This window comes from Palaemon carinicauda, chromosome 12 (genome assembly GCF_036898095.1).
Source record: "Palaemon carinicauda isolate YSFRI2023 chromosome 12, ASM3689809v2, whole genome shotgun sequence".
Lineage (NCBI taxonomy): Eukaryota > Metazoa > Arthropoda > Malacostraca > Decapoda > Palaemonidae > Palaemon > Palaemon carinicauda.
This window is the reverse complement of record NC_090736.1, coordinates 23,938,277-23,955,776: the sequence shown is the minus strand read 5'-3', so window position 1 is coordinate 23,955,776 and position 17,500 is coordinate 23,938,277. Positions and strand designations below refer to the sequence as shown.

Below are 17,500 nucleotides of genomic sequence, written 5' to 3'. Positions count from 1 at the left end.
CCTAGCTGGAAAGGCAGAATGCTATAAGCCCAAAGCCCCCAACGGGGAAAATAGCCCAGTGAGGAAAGGAAACTAGGAAAAATAAAATATTTTAAGGACAAACAACATAAAATAAATAATTCCTATATAAACTATAAATACTTTAACAAAGCAAGAGGAAGAGAAATTAGATAGAATAGTGTGCCTGAGTGTACCCTCAAGCTAGAGAACTCTACCTCAAGACAGTGGAAGACCATGATACAGAGGCTATGGCACTACCCAGGACTAGAGAACAGTGGTTTGATTTTGGAGTGTCCTTCTCCTAGAAGAGCTGCTTACCATAGCTAAAGAGTCTCTTCTACCCTTACCAAGAGGAAAGTAGCCACTGAACAATTATAGTGCAGTAGTTAACCCCTTAGGTCTTCGTAGAAGAATTGTTTGGTAATCACAGTGTTATCAGGTCCATGAGGACAGGCGAGAATCTTTAAAGAATAGGCTGGGCTATTTGGTGTATGTGTAGGCAAAGGGAAAGAACCGTAACCAGAGAGAAGGATCCAATGTAGTACTGTCTGGCCAGTCATATATACCAGTAAAATAACCTGTAATGATTCTAATAAATCCTAAATATAATAATTCAAATCAACTCCGCTAATAATGCAACACTCCAAAACTATCCCTAAGAAAAACAATTAAATAAATAAATAGCATTACTATTCCAGTGAAATAATCTTAAAGAATTCCAATAAATCCTAAATATAATAATTCAAATCAATCCGCTAATAAATCAACCCTCCAAAAACTTTTCTTCAAAATTCAAATCATCTCCGCTAATAACATACCTCCTTCCAAAACTTTTTTCCCCAATAATTCAGGAAAATTCCTTCAAAAATTCAATGCGCCGAGTCCTCCCTTCTCAAGCAAACTATTTGGTATTACCTGCATGAATGGACCACTCGTCTTGAGATTTCCTCTACGCTCCTCCATGTCAGATAAGACATCTCAGAGCTCTTACCCCCAACACTTTTATAGTCTCCTCTGAAATGGTGAAAGTTGAGGTTCCATGGGATTTCTTTTTATCACGCTGAAGAAGGGAATCTTTCTTGGCATGAATTATTGTTAATGATGTGTTTTTAGAGGATGATGAATATATTTTGAAGGGACGGTTTATGTCCTTTGTCCTTTTCTTGCAATTAGTGAGAGTTTATGTCCTTTGTCCTTTTCTTGCAAGTAGTGACAGTTTATGTCCTTCGTCCTTATCTTGCAAGTAGAGACGGTTTATATCCTTTGTCATTATCTTGAAAGTAGACACAGTTTAAGTCCTTCGTCCTTATCTTGCAAGTAGAGACGGTTTATTTCCTTCGTCATTATCTTGCAAATAGAGACGGTTTATGTCCTTTGTCATTATCTTGCAAGTAGAAACTGTTTATGTCCTCCATCCTTATTTTGCAAGTAGAGACAGTTTATGTTCTTCGTCATTATCTTGCAAGGAGAGGCGGTATATGTCCTTCGTCATTATCTCGCCAGTAGACACGTTTTATGTCCTTCATCCTTATCTTCCAAGTAGAGACGGTTTATGTCCTTCATCATTATCTTGCAAGTAGAGACAGTTTATGTCCTTCGTCCTTATCTTGTAAGTAGAGATGGTTTATGTCCTTCGTCCTTATCTTGCAAGTAGAGACGGTTTATGTCCTTCGTCATTATCTTGCAAGTAGAGACGGTTTATGTGCTTCGTCATTATCTTGCAAGTAGAGACGGTTTATGTCCTTTGTCATTATCTTGTAAGTAGAGATGGTTTATGTCCTTCATCATTATCTTGCAAGTAGAGACAGTTTATGTCCTTCGTCCTTATCTTGTAAGTAGAGATGGTTTATGTCCTTCATCCTTATCTTGCAAGTAGAGACGGTTTATGTCCTTCGTCATTATCTTGCAAGTAGAGACGGTTTATGTGCTTCGTCATTATCTTGCAAGTAGAGACGGTTTATGTCCTTTGTCATTATCTTGTAAGTAGAGACGGTTTATGTCCTTCGTCATTATCTTGCAAGTAGAGACGGTTTATGTCCTTCGTCCTTATCTTACAAGTAGAGGGGGTTTATGTCCTTCGTCATTATCTTGCAAATAGACACGGTTTATGTCCTTCGTCCATATCTTGCAAGTAGAGACGGTTTATGTACTTAATCCTTACCTTGCAAGTAAAGACAGTTTATGTCCTTCGTCCTCCTCTTACAAGTAGAAACAGTTTATTTCCTTCGTCCTTTTCTTGCAAGTAGAGACGGTTTATGTCCTTCATCCTTATCTTCCAAGTAGAGACGGTTTATGTCCTTCATCATTATCTTGCAAGTAGAGACAGTTTATGTCCTTCGTCCTTATCTTGTAAATAGAGATGGTTTATGTCCTCCGTCCTTATCTTGCAAGTAGAGACGGTTTATGTCCTTCGTCCTTATCTTGCAAGTAGAGACGGTTTATGTACTTCATCATTATCCTGTAAATAGAAACGGTTTATGTCCTTTATCATTATCTTGCAAGTAGAGAAGTTTTATGTCCTTTGTCATTACCTTGCAAGTAGAGACAGTTTATGTCCTTTATCATTATCTTGCGAGTAGAAACGTTTTCTGTCCTTCGTCCTTATCTTGCAAGTAGAGACGGTTATTGTTCTTTGTCCTTACCTTGCATGTATTGACGGTTTATGTCCTTCGTCATTATCTTGCAAATAGAGACGGTTTATGTCCTTTGTCATTATCTTGCAAGTAGAAACTGTTTATGTCCTTCATCCTTATCTTGCAAGTAGAGACAGTTTATGTTCTTAGTCATTATCTTGCAAGGAGAGACGGTTTATGTCCTTCGTCATTATCTCGCAAGTAGAGACGTTTTATGTCCTTCATCCTTATCTTCCAAGTAGAGGCGGTTTATGTCCTTCGTCATTATCTTGCAAGTAGAGACAGTTTATGTCCTATGTCCTTATCTTGTAAGTAGAGATGGTTTATGTCCTTCGTCCTTATCTTACAAGTAGAGACGGTTTATGTCCTTCGTCATTATCTTGCAAGTAGAGACGGTTTATGTCCTTCGTCATTATCTTGCAAGTAGAAACGGTTTATATCCTTCGTCATTATCTTGCAAGTAGAGATGGTTTATGTCCTTCGTCCTTATCTTACAAGTAGAGAGGGTTTATGTCCTTCGCCATTATCTTGCAAAGAGACACGGTTTATGTCCTTCATCCATATCTTGCAAGTAGAGACGGTTTATGTCCTTAATCCTTTCTTTACAAGTAATGACAGTTTATGTCCTTTGTCCTCCTCTTGCAAGTAGAGACAGTTTATTTCTTTCGTCCTTTTCTTGCAAGTAGAGATGGTTTATGTCCTTCGTCCTTATCTTGCAAGTAGAGACGGGTTATGTCCTTCGTCCTTATATTGCAAGTAGAGACGTTTTATGTCCTTCATCCTTATCTTGCAAGTAGAGACGGTTTATGTCCTTCGACCGTATCTTGCACGTAAGGATGGTTTATGTCCTTCGTCCTTTTCTTGCAAGTAGAGATGGTTTATGTCCTTCGTCATTATCTTGCAAGTAGAGACGGTTTATATCCTTCGTCATTATCTTGCAAGTAAAGACAGCTTATGTCATTTGTCCTTATCTTGCAAGTAGAGACGGTTTATGTCCTTCGACCTTATCTTGCAAGTAGAGACGTTTTATGTCCTTCGTCCTTATCTTGCAAGTAGAGACGGTTTATGTCCTTTGTCATTATCTTGCAAGTAGAGACGGTTTATGTCCTTTGTCATTATCTTGCAAGTAGAGACAGTTTATGTCCTTCGTCATTATCTTGCAAGTAGAGATGGTTTTTGTCCTTCGTCATTATCTTGCAAATAGATACGGGTTATGTCCTTCGTCATTATCTTGCAAGTAGAGACGGTTTATATCCGTCGTCCTTATCTTGCAAGTAGAGACAGTTTATGTCCTTCGTCATTATCTTGCAAGTAAGTGAAATAGACATTTTGTTATTGGTATTTCCGGTTGTTATTAGTCAAAATTTCGAATGTAAGATTTTAAGCATGGTTTTCTATTGCATAATTTTAATATGATCTAAGATGTGTCATGTTTTTAAATGAAATATATAATCAATATCATTATTCTAGTGGATTCCATTGTGTCATAAAGTAAATATTGTATTATAATTTATATTGGTTAACTTTTGAATATCAGCTCTATGTTGGACAAAACATTTGTATATTATTCTTTTGCACCAATGCATGATCTGTATGTTATTTTGTCAATAAAATCTAATCTAATCTATACCATAATCCAAATTGATTCTTGCAGTTACTTTTTATCATGTTTGCTGTTAGTGCTCTGTTGTATATTAGGTATTTTTTCTTGAATTATTTATGTTCATATGTATAAAAAAACAATCTCCTTAACGTGGTTATATTCCTTAAAATTTACACACAAAATGTTTTAAACGGACTGAAACATATTACACGGTTCATAGAAAAGAATGAAGAAAAATGTGATGAAATATCAGGACGATTTGCTTTTATACTTCATCTATAAAGCAATTAGATTTAAAACCAATACATATATATTATACATGCTAACTTGTTTATCAGATGGGGGTTTTTACATATGAATTATTGTGTATGCGTTTCTGAAAGGGAAAATGCTTCCATTCGTTCATTCATATTTAACATGCGTTCGTTTATGCATACCGTTTGGACTGACTGAAATAAATAAAACGAAAAGTTTTTCAAAAAGTAAAAAGGACATTAAGTGACCAAAAAATCAATGGTGTTAGTAACAGCTGCTAACATTTTGAATGTTTGGTTAAAAGTCTCAAGAATAAAAGGGGGAAAATGGCCAGTTTTCATCAGCTCTTTAGAAAGATTACTATTATTATTATTATTATTATTATTATTATTATTATTATTATTATTATTATTATTACTATTACTTACTAAGCTACAACCATATTTAGAAAAACAGGATGCTATAGGCTCAGGGGCTCCAACATGGAAATTAGCCCAGTGAGGAGAGGACACAAGGAAAAATAAAATATTTCAAGAAGAATATCAACATTAGAATAAATATCTCGTATATAAACCATAGAGAGATATAAGATAGAATAGTGCTCCCGAATATACCCTTAAGCAAGAGATCTTATGGCAGTCATAATGTGTTGAAATAGGTCTTCAAGACCAGTTTTCGAAAACAAAGAATGCCAAGTTGGATTCGAATAAGGAATTGCCGGGTCGCGATTTTTTTTTTCCCAAACAGGATTGCAGATTTGGGGCGGGGCTTTGTGAGCAGAAAACAGATTTAAAGGGTAACTCCTTCATTACGGCTGCGTTAAGATTTGATGGGTAACTAGCTCATTAAAGTTATGATCAGTAACTGAATTCATAGAGACCTGAAATGTTTATGGACAACTTAATAATAATAATAATAATAAATGATAATAATGATTACACACACACACACACACACACACACACACATATATATATATATATATATATATATATATATATATATATATATATATATATATATATATATATATATATATATATATATATATGTATATATATATATATATATATATATATATATATATATATATATATATATATATATATATATATATATGTATATATATATATATATATATATATATATATATATATATATATATATATATATATATATATATATATATATATATATATATATATATATATATATATATATATAGGATGGAGAAAAGCCAGCGTAGCATCATACATTTATTTTCCGAATTTTCGAGACTTTGGGTCTCATCATCAGGGCTGTAAAATACACAAAATATACAAATTAAAAAAGACTCAGTATTAATGTTAATATAAATAGAACAACGTAAAAGTTAAATCATTTAAAAAATTGAACTAATAAAAAACATATATATAAAATTAAAAAGAGAAGAATGCTCAAGTTTGTACCTATCTCTATGGAGCTAAAAAACTGAGTGTCGTTTTCTAGATTGGAAAGGAGGACGTCAACTATGTTATATATAGAACTGTGGAAGACGTCTGACCATTTAATGAAGGCACAAGCTGTTTGATTGTCAACGACTCCAAAATAGAGATATAATAGTCATTGGGCGCTTGGGTGACAATGTGAAAATCCTTATATGAAAATGCTGTTTTACATTTATTACAATGTTTTCGTATGTTAGAAAATTCTTTGGTTTTCAAAGTACATCCCGTACGGTGACTGACTCCGAGCAATCTCTTGGTGGCCCCCACGTATTTCCCGAGCTTACATTTCGGGCAAGTAAAGCAATATACCACCAAAGATCGCATCAAAGCCGGAAGTTTATCTTTGTGGGAGAACAAAGAACCCAGAGTTTTAGGATTTTTTTCTATCAACTTAAGGTTCAGAGCCGGAAAAGTTTTCTGAATGACTTTCTGTATTTGCACCTTAAATGCGTTAGACTGAATTAAAGGTATAGAGGCATACATTAATAATTTAGGCACGTTCGGTACAAGTTGACGTGGTTGAAATTTATCATTTAAAAAGTTATTGACATATTTCAAGAGTAAGGCTGGGGGATACGAATTGTTCTTAAAAAATATGGTTATTGCTGCAATACAATGCCAATATTGCTATGTATTCTTTTGTGATTTTCTCACTCTTCTTACCTTGCGAAGTTTTCAATTCGATTAATATTTGCATTTGTCTGTCTTTGCATAGCTTATACATAATGCTCTCGAAAGATATCAACGGATAACCATACTGTACTTCAGTCTTTTTGTGAAACCAGACCAAATATGCATGCGGTGTTTTTGTATATTCTAATGTGAGAATATCATTATCATTATCATTAAGCTGTTTATAAAAAAATTAGGTCTATGAATGAAGTTAATGATAAAATTTTTAATGAGACAGTTACCCATCAAATCATAACGCAGCCGTTATAAAAGAGTTACCCTTTAAATCTGTTTTCTTATCAGAAAGCCCCGCCCCAATCTGCACTCCTGTTTGGGAAAAAAAATTTCGCTGGCGGGTCTCATTAAACAACGAGACAGTTTTTTATAAAATTATACAGATTCCAAGATGTTTCTTGGAAAGCAGTCTGGATACCCAATTTCCACATGAGGTTATCGTTTCGAGAAGTCATTAAAATTGGATAAAGAATTACTCTGTTAACAAAGATGAATGTCAAATTATACAAATTTCAGTTATTAGAGAAATATTAGGGTTGTAGTGGATGATGTGGTAACTTCTCTGACTGTTGATCGCCAGACTGGGGTTCGAATCTCGTTCAAACTCGTTAGTTCCTTTGGTCGCTGCAACCTCACAATTCTTGTGAGCTAAGGTTGGGGGCGCTTGGGGAGCCAATAAGTCTATCTGCTCAGTCCTAAGCAGCCATTGCTTGGCCTCCCTGGTCCTAGATTGGGTGGAGAGGGGGCTTGGGCGCTGATCATACGTGTATATAGTCTGTCTCTAGGTCATTATCGTGGTTGATAGCCCAACGTCACTGTCCCTTGCCCCCGCCATTCATGAGCGGCCTTTAACCCTTTAAACATTTGTTACAGTCTTTTACAATTAACTAAACAAAAGCGTTTTTCGAGAAATTATAAATAATACTAGTAAATAATGGTGTCAGGCATTTTGTTTTAATAGCAAGTAGAATGTAAACCACAGTCATACAAATTCACTGTTCTTTAAATATTTCATTTGTCCTTGTTTCCTTTCCTCACTGGGCTATTTTCCCTGTTGGGGCCCCCAGGCTTATAACATCCTTCTTTTCCAACTAGGGTTGTAGCTTAGCAAGTAATATTAGTAATAGTAATAACACATTCTACAGAAAACATGTTTTTCCATCCATATCATTTACCACATCAGTAATCTGCTCTTGAATTATGTTGTCCTCTGTAAGGAGATAGCTAACGGAGTCTACAGACGGGTTGATTAAACGATAGTATTTTCTAAATATATGTGCATCGGGAAAATTCCGAGAAATTTCTTCACCAATAATTAAAACATGGTGCTGCATCACCTCAAATATATCGCCATCGATGTGAGAGTCTTGTTTATCAAGAAATGGGTTTAGCTGTGTTGATGACGCAAAGGTCTAACTACGAATGCCATAGTGCAAGCTTCCTTTTGAAAATATCATTGTGTACCAAGTACTGTGTTCTCTATCCGTTAGAGCGCCAGACTGAAGGAAATCACGGATTTGAATAGGTCTCCCCTAAAATGTAAAAGTCACAGAAAACGGTCATCAGAGAATTGTTCATGCTTTCCTGGTTTAGCGTCTTCCAGAAATTTGTGTTTATCTTTTCGTAAAGGGAAATTTCTATTCAATACCTTCCCCATTGAAAGCCATTTCATATGTAAGTGCAATGAAAGAATTGCTAATTCAGAATCATTTATTTATACAATTCAGCAAACAGGTATGAGATAAATCTGTTTCCTTTGTAAATTGGTGGAATTCACAAAAGCTGTAAAAGTATTATCTACTTTCTCAACACGCTGTCAAAAATAATACATCATCATTAGAAACAAAAGTTAATAAATCCCTTCATTACCGGTCATACGATGTGTCTTATATGTCTCAGAACCACAACTAAAATCTAAAACTTAGGGACCAATTCACGGTCCACCTAAAATGGTTTCTCAGTGCCTTAGACAGAGCTATTGGACCGCAGACCTTAGTTTGAGAACCGCTGGGAGTCTAGCCCAGTGAGAAAAGGAAATAAGGAAATAAGTAAACATCAGGAGAAGTAATGAAAAATTTAAATGAATTATTTTAAGAACAATAACAATAAGATGGATATATCATATTAAATAACTATAAACACTTAAAAATTACACTATAATAATAATAATAAGAAGAAGAAGAAGAAGAAGAAGAAGAAGAAGAAGAAGAAGAAGAAGAAGAAGAAGAAACACTAATAATAATAATAATAATAATAATAATAATAATAATAATAATAATAATAATAATAAGAGAAGCTATCCTAAGCCCGGAGAGGGTAAATCTAACAAAAGGTGTTTATTTCCAGTCAATTATTGTTTGCGTATAGATACACAATGAATATCATATACAAGGTTTAATCTAAACTTTAAAGGTTATTACCTTAGTCTGAGGTAATTTTCGTGGTTTCCAGGTGATTCTAAGGTAATTTCGATTTTATTAGCTTAACAATTAAGGAAATTTGAAAAGTTTCAATTTAATCTAAGGTAAAAAGCAGCAGCATTTAAGGTAATATATCAAGATCGTTACTATAGTCAGCAATTTATTTGGGCATTCCTTAAGTAGAAATTATGTTGTTTTAGCGTAGGTGTATTCTCACAAACAATACTGATATTGCTAATCTCTTCGTAAATAGGAATAGTTTTGTACCTTCGTCTTCTACCTTCAAACTAGTTAAGCTACCAACCAAGTTAAAAAAAGCAGTATGATAAAAGCTCTAGGTGTCCAATTGGGAAAATACTCCAATGAAGAAAGGAAACAAATAAAATATATATGAAAAGAAGGCCTAATGAATAAAAATATATAAACTCTCTTGATATCAATAGCAACGTTAAAACTAGATCTGTCATATAAAAACTATGAAGACAAACTTATATCAACCTGTTCAGCATAAAAGTATTTGCTGCAAGTTTGTACTTCTGAAGTTCCACCGATTCCACTGCCAGATTAGGAAGATCATTCCACAATCTAATCACAGCTGGAATAAAAATTTTAAAATACTGTGGTGTTTTGTATTATGATGAGAGTGGAAAACTGATAGAATTAACTGCTTTCCTAATATTGCGTAGAGCCTGGGTAGAACTGAATATAAAAAATGGTCAGAATTACGAACAATTTTAAACCGCATGCATGAAGAACTAACTATTTGTATAAGCTCCTATTTTTTATTCATCTCCTTTTCTGTTATTGTTTTCTTTAGGCGTTTGCTAGAAAAAGGACATAAAGTTACTAGTATTATTAACCTCTACTCTAAGGGAAAACATAAAGGTTCAAGAAGAGAAATTTAAAAAAAATTTCTTTAATTCTAAAAGGAGTTTAAATTCCAGAAATTCGTGTTAAAAACCTCACTTGAAAATGTGAATATTGAAGAATCATTTATTACAAAAAAAAAAAAAAAAACAATAAATAGCATGATGAATATTGCAAGAAATTGGAAAAAATAATCATATGCAGGCACTTCAAAAATGAATGAATTAAAAATATTGTCTCTTCTATTTTCTCGATATAGAAAAATTGATGATAAAGAATAATTTTTTCCATCATACACAGGATTTTACCACATTCTCTCTCTCTCTCTCTCTCTCTCTCTCTCTCTCTCTCTCTCTCTCTCTCTCTCTCCTCTCTCTCTCTCTCTCTCTCTCTCTCTCTCTCTCTCTCTTAAATATAAGTGAAACATGGTATTCCAAAGAGACTGGCAGCCCTGACCAGATAAAGGGTTTCCAAACTTATAGATCATACAGAAAAATAGGAATCAAGGGGGAACCGCAATATATGGAAGAGACATAAATCAAGGAAAAGTCTGTGAAAAATACAGCAACACAGAATGTGAATTGATTGCGGTAGAATTTGAATTTGAAAAACTAGTGAATATTATAGTTTACAGACCCCCAAATACTAAGGAGTTTGACATAATAATAGAAAAAAATAGATGATATATGTAGAAACCATAAAGACTGGAATATACTCCTATCCGGAGATTTTAACTTTCCTTTCGTAGATTGGAAAGAACGGATAGAAGAAAGTGGTTGTATGCATACATATAATACCGAGAGTAATAGTAGCGCAGAAGATAAGAGTCAATTTGAAAAGCTTCAAGATATGCTATTAGAACATAATATGCAACAAATAAACTACATTCCAACAAGAAATGAAAATGTCCTAGATCTAGTATTTGTGAATGAGGGGAATTATGTTAAAGAAATAATAGTGTATAGCACGGGAATTTCAGAACACAATGTCATAGAATTGATAGTCCATTCCAAAGCAAGTGATCGCAGAATTAATAAAAGCACAAAGCTTTGGGAAGGATATGGAAAATATAATTTTTATAGTAAGAACATAAAATGGTCAGAAATAAATGAAGAACTGAATAAAAAATGGAAAAAAGTATTTATAAGTGATAATATACAGGTAAATACGGACATACTGCACAAAATACTAGAGAAAATTGTTGAAAAATATGTACCGAAAAATAAACAATAAACAAAAGACATGCATACCAAGAGACAGAAGGATCTTATTTCAGAAAATTAGAAAGTGGAAGAAAAATCTTGCAAAAGAAAAAAAATTGTAGAAAATGGTGGAAATAAAATGTAAGATAGAAAATGCAGAACAAAAGATTATACAGTCGAAAGAAAATGAAAAAAGGGACTTAGAAGAAAGGACACTTCAAAATATAAAAAAAAAGAAAAAAAAAGTACTTTACTCCTAGGCAAAAAAGATGAATAAAGGGAGATTAGAAATAGGCCCTCTAAGAATTGAAGGACGGCTGACAATTGAAAAAAAGGAAATATGCAACATATTAGCAGAAAAGTATGAGAGTGAGTTCACGCCAAGAATTGCGAATGAGAATAATGAAACAGAAATGAGAGAAGAAAATGTTGAATATCTAACGGATATAGATATTAATGAAGCAGATATTGTCAAGGCTATAAATGAAATTAAAAATGGATCAGCAGCCGGACCAGATGGAGTTCCAGCGATTTTGTTAACAAAAACTGCAAACACTATCGCGAAGCCGATTGCAATACTGCTAAGACAAAGTGTAGATATGAACGAGATATATGTTAAACAAAAATTAGCTTATATAACCCCTATCATCAAAAGTGGATCAAGACTAGAGGCAAGCAATTATAGACCTGTTAGTCTAACATCACATATTATGAAAGTGTATGAGAGGGTAATAAAAAAGAAAATAATGAATCATTTGGTTAAAAATGATATGTTTAATAAAGGTCAACACAGTTTTGTGCCTGAAAAAAGTACATAGAAGATTTTGCAAAAGCCTTTGACAAGGTAGACCATAATATATTAGAGAAAAAAAAATGAGAAAGCATAACATTGTGGGAAAGATAGGAAAATGGGTAAAAGAATTCCTGCAAAACAGAAAACGGAATGTTATTCAGACATTTTAAAACAAGAAAAGCTGAACACATGATTATGCTTTACAAAACTTATCTACGTAGTACACTCGAGTACTGCAATGTGATATGGTACCCACACTACCAAAGGGATGTTGCGCAAATAGAGAGTGTACAAAGGTCCTATGCTGCTAGAATAGAAGAAGTTAAGGACCTTGACTACTGGGAAAGACTGCAATTTTTAAAACTATACAGTCTAGAAAGGAGAAGAGAACGCTACATGATAATACAAGCATGGAAGCAAATAGAAGGAATTACTGAAAACGTCATGGAGCTTAAAATATCAGAAAGAGCAAGCCGAGGTAGATTAATAGTGCCAAAAAATATACCAGGTAAACTAAGGAAGGCGTGCAGGATATTAATCCACTACGCACTAGCATCGATAATGTTGCATCTATTTAATGTGCTGCCAGCTCATCTAAGAAACATATCAGGAGTGAGCGTAGATGTGTTTAAGAATAAGGTCGATAAATACCTAAGATGCATTCCAGACCATCCAAGACTGGAAGATGCAAAATACACCGGAAGATGCATTAGCAACTCTCTGGTGGATATACGAGGTGCCTCACACTGAGGGACCTGGGGGAACCCAAGCATAAAATAATGCCAAATAAGGCATAAGGTAAGGCTCTCTCTCTCTCTAACCTTTATCCTTCTGCAGAGATATAAATAATCACAGTGTATCTAAATTGTTAGGTGCTGTATTAGAACATATTCATAAAAATAACCGTTACTGCTGAAAAGATTTGGGAGCGAAAGCTCTTGAAAAATTCTACGACCATTTCACCCATCCCAGATGCAGTGTTTGTGCAGAAATAGCAGCTGAGGAAATAGGAGAGGTATTTAGACCTGGAAGGAAATACTGGATTGGGAATATCTCAGAATATTATCATCATCATCATCATCATCATCATCATTATTATTATTATTATTATTATTATTATTATTATTATTATTATTATTATATACACACTTTCCTCTTGGTAAGGGTAGGAGAGACTCCTTAGGTATGGTAAGCAGCTTTTCTCTGAGAAGGACACCCCAAAATCAAACCATTGTTCTCTAGTCTTGGGTAGTGCCATAGCCTCTGTACCATGGTCTTCCACTGTCTCTGGGGTTAGAGTTGTCTTGCTTGAGGGTACACTCGGGCACACTAGTCTATCTAATTTCTCCTCCCCTACTTTGGTTAAAGTTTTTTATAGTTTATATAGGAAATATTTATTATAATGTTGGTACTATTCTCAAAATAGTTTATTTTTCCTTGTTTCCTTTCCTCACTGGGCTATTTTCACTATTTGGGGCCCCTGGGCTTACAGCATTCGGCTTTTCCAACTAGGGTTGTAGCTTATCAAGTAATATATATATATATATATATATATATATATATATATATATATATATATATATATATATATATATGCAAATTTGTTCCAGTATGTGCATTAGCGATAAGCTCTATAAATTTCATGAAAAATTAATTTTGGCTTAGGAAATAAGAGTGCAAATAATACTAAATGTAAAAGTGGAGTTCCCTTCTCTACTAATACGCAAATGGAGTTCATAAATCAGGGAGAGTGAAAAAAATAAATAAATTTCTCAATGGATTTTGAAATGACAAGCAAATGCTCCTTGGGAGATGATTTTTATATTCGTATTGAGGATGATTTTCATTTTTGTAGAGTACTTATATTTTAAATGTATAGTGAATTTCTCAAGCATTGCGTTTTGATTTAGACATAAGATTTTTCGACTTAAGGAATGATAGTATAGTCTTTATGTTTTAGCAAAAATAAGAAAATCTACGTTAGAATCATGTAAAAAGATTGCTGAGAAATATAAAAAAAAAATAATATAAACACTCAAATCAGTTGTCGTTGAAATCGTGCAGAATTATGATTAAGAAACATAAAAAAAAGGAATAAATATATTATCAGTTCTTGGGTTCCTGGTGAAAAAAATAAACATTTGTATCAAAGAACGGGAAGAATAAAACATAAATCTTACATAATCTACTTAAAAATCCTGTAGAATGATGGTTGAGAAACATTAAAAAAATAAAAAAGTATTCGATTCAGTTCTCGGGTTCATAATGAATAAAATAAACATTTGTCTTAAAGAAAGAAAAAATAAAAGAGAAAACTTAAATAATCTACTTTAGAGTCATGTAAAATGATTGCTGTGTAATACCACAAGAGGAAAATAAATATTCAAATCGGTTCTCGATTTCCAGATGCAAAAAACAAATTTGTTTTTAAAGAAACGGAATAATAAAACGTAAATCTTACATAATCTACGTTAGAATCATACAGAATGATGTTAGAAAAAAAAAAATATTCAAATCAGTTCTTGGGTTCCTGATGAAAAAATAAACATTTGTATCAAAGAAAGGGAAGAATAAAACTTACATTTTTGCGTGAAATCGCTGACATAGAAGCCAATGAAAGCTTCCGGGGAATGCGTTAAAGCTTTAAAGTGTCTCTGTAAAGCGTTAAAGCTTTACTGTATCTCTGCAAAGCGTTACAGCTTTGAAGTATCTCATATCGAAGGTCAAATGGGTTAGGTGGAGGACAATGTGTGCAGTGAAGATTGTCATAGTTTTGTTGAAATGTGAACACTAACGAAGACGATGCAATCCCAGGAAGCTGCCCTGGCAATGGTTGGATTGTGTAACAACATATGATAAAATTTATTTTTATTTAAATGAAAATTATTTTATTATATCAAACAATAAACATGTCATTTACTGGGACATAGAATGTTATCAGCAAAAATATATGACGGGGGTGGTAAATAATTAATGACAATCCTCTTAATATAGTACATAATGAGGGCGTCATATAATATAATATAAAAGTGTTAATGGTATGATATATGACGAACACGTCCTAAGGCTGTATTTCACGGTGTCATTTGAGTCAAAATAAACATGAAAAAAGTTAAACAAGAAAAAAAAAACCAATAATTTCTAAAGGAAATTCTCCTGCAAATAACAATATTTGATGAGAGTGTAATATACCTAGATAAATCTGATAATGGTATAAGCTTTGAGAATGGTGACATATGAGTATAAATAAATCTGTCATTAACATTATATTAGCCGATATTCCATAAAACTGAAAATTTATAAAATGGTTCAGAGTACATTTGCCGATCATTCAATTTGACATTTACTTTTAGAGTATCTTATGATTTGAAATAAGCCTGCCAAGAATTATAAATAAATCAGATATGAATATTACAGCTCCATATAATGATGCAGGAGTCTAAGAAAATTGGAAACAAAACTGCAATCAGATGCATGAAGACCAACTGAGAATCTTAAAAGCCATAAAAAATCATGTTTAATCTTCAATCTATAGTATAAAAAAGATACGTGAAAACGTTAGAGGTCACTCATGAATGGCAGAGGTCAACGCCAGTGACAATGCCTTAGAGACTGACCATATATGCATATCATCAGCACCCAAGCCTCACACCACCCAAGCTAGGAACAGGAAGAGTCAGGTAATGGATGTTTAGGACTCAACAGGGAGACATATAGGCTCCCCAAAACCACCCATCCTTAGCTCACATGATGATAAGGTTGCAGACACGATAAGAAACTATTGAGCTTGAGCGGGACTCGAACCCAAGTCCAGCAGATCACGAGGCTGCGACGTTTGCAATAAGCTATCAAAACCCTTGGAACAAAGCAGACTATTTTATATTCAACTTGCAACGCTAAGAGACATAAATACCTAGATAGATAACTAGATAATATTCAATGAAATACCAAAAGAAAAAGAAAAAATATTTTTCCTTTGAGTTAAAGATGTAAAGCTAACACTCACCCGGGATGATTGATTGTTCGACCTGTCTTGTGGCGAAGTGATAAAATGGGAAATTGAAAAAAGAAAAAAAAATCATCCAGCAGAAATGAATACACCATGCCACCTCCATTTGATAGAAGTTATCAGAAGTTCTTAACTTGTCCGTGTCATTATATAGTTGGTTTCTGATAGGGATCCTTTTTAGACATAATGCATCTTGTTAATAAATCTTTTAATTTAAGATAGAAATTATGAAAAACTATATGAGATCATGGTGAGGGGCAGATGGAGATGGTTTGGGCATGTTTTTCGCACTCCACAAAAAAGATTAGTTCACCAAACTTTCAACGGGGCTCCTCAAGGCACTAGAAGAGTTGAAAGACCCAGGCCTACATAGCTGAGGACTATGAAGCGTGAAGTAGATGATGATTGTAGAATATTTGATTTAAAAGCTCAAGATAAAGACGACTGGTGAAGTCTAACTGAGGCCCCTTGCGTCAATAGGTGGGAGGAGATGATAATGATGATGATGATGATTTGTAAGTCGGTAATTCGAGCCTCATTCAACCCCAGTTACTTGCATTACCATCTGCAAATTCCCCATTACTTTAGGATCACCTGCTGAATCATCAGCAGCTATTATCTAGTGTTCCCTGGTAGTGGCTTGGATAGAGAGGGCGCTTATACACTTATCATACGTATCTATGGTTGGTCTCAGGGATATTGTCCTGTGACTTGCTTCTGCAGCTCATAAGTAACCTTTAAACAAGGCATGAGCAACCTACGACCCACGACGTATTGCTGTGTGACCCCCCGAGACTTTTTTTATTAAAATGTCAGTGAATTTTCATGATTTTGATTCACCTAAAAAAATTTAATTATATTTATCTATACCCGTAATCATCTTTGTTATTCTTAGGAAATAATGGAAGAGATGTTAGTTTTATGTAAACTTTCAAAGTATGAAACTAAAACTAGGAAAGATTGCAAAACAAATTTAGTACACATCGGGCAAGGTATATTTCTTGCATATGTGTATTATCCTGCAGCCTTCATTAACTAGGATATAGTGAATGTGGTCCCCAGAATTATTATTATTATTATTATTATTATTATTATAATTATTATTATTATTATTATTATTATTATTACTAGCTAAGCTACAACTCTAGTTGGAAAAGTAGGATGCTATAAGCCCAGGGGCTCCACCAGTGACGAACAGTTTCCCAGGATTGCTTTAAACATTCAAGTGTAGAGGTTACTTTAGACCTATGTTACTTTATAAAAGATTCATAGGCAACCAGACTAAAACATATAAAGAATATATAAAAAAAAATTCGTACAAATGATAAAGCCTCTGATAAAATAGCTGAAATTTCAGAATTAATTAGAGAAAAAAATAGCAAAAAAAAAAAATTATCAAAGTTCGAAAATAATTTATTAACCATAAGAAAACCTTATTAATAAATCAATGAAAGTTAGAAATAAAATTGATATATGGAAGCAATACTAAGACAACACGATAATTTAGTTCTTTTACCGATGATAACATTATAAAAGTACGATTG

General features: G+C 33.5%; 1 pseudogene; it reads left to right on the top strand.

The window, feature by feature from the left end:
* The first annotated feature begins 3,099 nt into the window (after positions 1-3,099).
* LOC137650738 (lysosomal acid glucosylceramidase-like) overlaps positions 3,100-17,500 on the top strand; it is a 41,460-nt pseudogene continuing 27,059 nt past the window's right edge.